We start from the raw sequence: 4156 nt of genomic DNA on the forward strand, positions 1-4156 counted from the left end.
ATTTAGGGTATTTTAGGTTAAGACCAGCACTTAAATTTCTCCCTGGAAATAACAGGCACCAGAATAGCTTCTAGAGCACGGGTGTGCTTGGAGAGAAGAACTCCACCACCTTCTGCACTGGCTTCTTTCTTTGAGCTTATTTAAGGTGTAGCCCAGGTAGAGCGGACTACAGTAGCAAGGCCTGCATCCAGAATAAATGGTTGCAACTTCCTGACTAGATGTACATAAAAGAAAGCCATCCAGGTTACTGTTGCTATATGAATAAATAACACAAGTATGTAGGGACAAAATTCGAAAGGCCAAGGCACACAATGAGATCAAACTAGCTAGAGACATAAAGGGTAACAAGAAAACTTTCTACAAATACATTAGAAGCAAGAGGAAGACCAAGAACAGGATAGGCCCATTACTCAATGATGAGGGGGAAACAGTAACAGAAAATGTTGAAATGGGAGAGGTGCTTAATGACTTCTTTATTTCAGTTTTCACCAAGAAGGTTGGTGGTGATTGGACATCTAACATAGTGAATACCAGTGAAAATGAGGTAGGATTGGAAGACGCTAAAACAGGGAAAGAACAAGTTAAAAATTACTTAGACAAATTAGATGTCTTCAAGTCCCCAGTGTCTGAGCATCCTAGAATATTCAAGGAGCTGGCTGAGGAGATATCTGAGCCATTAGCGATTATCTTTGGAAAGTCATGGATGATAGGAAAGATTCCAGAAGACTGGAAAAGGGCAAATATAGTACCCATCTATAAAAAGGGAAATAAGGAGAACCCAAGGAATTACAGACCAGTCAGCTTAACTTCTGTACCTGGAAAAATCATGGAGCCAATAATTAAGCAATCAATTTGCAAACATCTAGAAGATAATAAGATGATAAGTAACCATCAGCATGAATTTATCAAGAACAAATCATGTCAAACCAACCTGATAGGATTCTTTGACAGAGTAACAAGCCTTGTGGATAGTGGGGAAGTGGTAGACGTGGTATATCTTGACTTTAGTAAAGCTTCTGATACTGTCTCGCATGGCCTTCTCATAAACAAACTGGGAAATGCAACCTAGATGGAGCTACTATAAGGTGGGTGCAAAACTGGTTGGAAAACCATTCCCAGAGAGTAGTTATCAGTGGTTCACAGTCATGCTGGAAGGACATAATGAGTGAGGACCTGAAGGGATCAGTTCTGGGTCCGGTTCTGTTCAATATCTTCATCAATGATTTAGGTAATGGTATAGAGAGAACACTTCTAAAGTTTGCGGATGATACCAAGCTGGGAGGGGTTAAAAGTGCTTTGGAGAATAAGATTCAAATTCAAAATGAGCTGGACAAACTAGAGAAAGTAAATAAGATTAAATTCATTAAGGACAAATTCAAAGTACTCCATTTAGAAGGAACAATCAGTTGCACACATACAAAATGGAAAATGACTGCCTTGGAAGGAGTACTGCGGAAAGGGATATGGGTGTCATAGTGGACCATAAGCTAAATGAGAGTCAACAGAAATACTGTTGCAAAAAAAGCGAACATCATTCTGGAATGTATTAGCAGGAGTGTTGTAAGCAAGACACGAGAAGTAATTCTTCTGCTCTACTCTGCGCTGATTAGGTCTCAACTGGAGTATTATTTCTAGTTCTGGGAGCCACATTTCAGAAAGGATGTGGACAAATTGGAGCGAGTCCAGAGAAGAACGACAAAAATGATTATAGGTCTAGAAAACATGAACTATGAGAGAAGATTGAAAAAAATGGGTTTGTTTAGAAAAGAGACAACTGAGAGGGGACATGATAACATTTTTCAAGTATGTAAAAGCTTGTTACAAGGAGGAGGGAGAAAAATTGTTTTTTTTAACCTCTGAGGATAGGACAAGAAGCAATGGGCTTAAATTGCAGCAAGGGAGGTTTAGGTTGGACATTAGGAAAAACTTCCTAACTGTGAGGATGGTTAAGCACTGGAATAAATTGCCTAGGGAGGTTGTGGAATCTCCATCATTGGAGATTTTTAAGAGCAGGTTGGACAAACACCTGTCAGGGATGGTCTAGATAATACTTAGTGCAGCCATGAGTGCAGGGGACTGGACTAGATGACCTCTCGAGGTCCCTTCCAGTCCTATGATTCTATTATCATGTAACAGCAAATGGCGATTCAAACTGTTAACTAAAGGAAACAGGGAGGTACACAAATTCTCAGACTGAAGCACCTCACTATATCTTACAGAAAATGGTATCAGTTGCTAGTGATCTAGCACACTGAGTTTTGTTTCAACTCCAGAGGCAAGCTTGAGAAATCACTCTATTTGTGGCTCCCCACTGACCATGTGACAAAATACCAGCCTTGTCCAGCCCATGTAGAAATCTATATAGACTTCTAAAAATATCAATTTGTCTAAGATACCAGGGACAGTACAGCCAATTGGCAACGTTTTCTGAATCTGGCCCAAAGATGCTGCCAGTGTAGGTATGTGACATCCAGGAGAAAATGAGTATCCCACAGAAATCCTTAGGTTATAATGTCCTTTGCTCATGAGGGCAATAAGAGCTGTTCTGGAGACATCACTGAGGTAACTTGATATTTTGTTAGTGGAGGTGAAATTTCTCTGGAAGTAAAAATTAGTTCTCTCTCCAGCTCCCAGAAGATATTCTCTCTCTTGCTTGTGTAAATTAATTAGCTCTCTTAAGAGAGTAAGTTTTTATTGTAACTTTCCTCTAAACCCAGATATTACTACTCCAAACTCAGCAGAAAGTAACACATTAAATAGTAATGCTTGAATCATTCCTGCTTCTCATATTTGGTTAAGGTTTCATCCCTGTTTGTGGAATAGTGGTGTTTCAATTGCTGACCTTTTCACATGTGCATTAACATGGGCAGACTGTTACGCTATTTGTCACAGGAAGAGCATTTTCTTTCCTTTTTAAAAGCATACTGCATATAGTAGTAGTAAGCATTACCTACACATTTCTTACTGGCAGATTAATATTCCACAATGCTACAGATTTCAGTATCACTCACGCTTATTGCATGTCATTCTAACAAAAAAAGACATTGCAGTCAGAGAATTGTTGAGCCGCAAGAATTTTTATCTACATATGTTAATAATGAAGTGTATCACTTCTCATTATAGGTGAAAGATACTTTTCCTGAATTGGTATGCTTAGAAACTCTCATGATATGGTTATCTGTCACTAAGACAGTTTACATGCCACAGATCAAAGTCAGGGTCATTTAAGCATATGGAGCTAAACTGAATCAAGCTCAAATTCTTACTTTCAGACAGAGAAGTAGGGAAAGAAAATAAGGTCAGTTATTGAAGAGGAGTTGTACCTTCATAAGGCCATCTCAATTACTTTAACCAAAAAAGAAAGGAGTGTGATCTAGCAGCTCGAGCAGAGGCCTGGGATGCTATTCTTGCTCTACTACTGACTCACTGTGTAATATTGGGAAGTCATAATCCTCTCTGTGCCTGAGTTAACCTTTTTTATGTATAAAATGAATATTATGGTGCTCCTTACCTCAATTCTTAAATCAGTGTTTGTAAAGTGTTTGAGGTCCTCAGATAAATAAGTACAATGAATTTACAAAAATATGGAATTGCAACAACTCCTTGTAATCTACACAAAAACTTGTTTAAGTAACAATTATAGTTCAAAACAGACACAGACACATTCACCGAACATGTCCTTTGTCAAGGCTACCAGTGAAGCACACTGACTGAATATGCATTCCAGCACTATGCATATAGGCTAACATTTTCTGTGTTTAAGGCTAGACACCTAAAGAAATAAAAATGGCCTGAATTCAACTCTCATTGCCTCCATTGAAGCTAGTAGGAGATGGAGGCACTCTTCACCTCAAAATCAGAATAAGTTTGTTTAGGGGCCTAAATATGGATTTAAATGCTGTGCTTTTCATTCTACGTTCAAAATGCAATCGGGGGGACTTGCCCTTCACTAATAAAACCCCACATTTGAAAATAAACAGAAATCCCACACAACTTTCCCCTCTAGGGAGAGGAATGTGGAAGGAATCACAGTACAGATGCTTTAACTACTCACTGGAAGACATTGAGATGCCATCATGATTAGCACATTATAAGAAACAATAAAATAAGGATTCCTTGGAAAATTGGGGCTATAATCCCTTCTCTCAAAAGCAGA

General features: G+C 38.7%; 1 pseudogene; it reads left to right on the forward strand.

Moving 5' to 3' along the window:
* The first annotated feature begins 292 nt into the window (after positions 1–292).
* LOC115271534 lies at positions 293–1605 on the forward strand (annotated as a pseudogene).
* Positions 1606–4156: the final 2551 nt, after the last annotated feature.

This window comes from Terrapene carolina, unplaced genomic scaffold, assembly GCF_002925995.2.
Source record: "Terrapene carolina triunguis isolate 2854851 unplaced genomic scaffold, T_m_triunguis-2.0 Scaffold35098, whole genome shotgun sequence".
Taxonomy (NCBI): domain Eukaryota; kingdom Metazoa; phylum Chordata; order Testudines; family Emydidae; genus Terrapene; species Terrapene triunguis.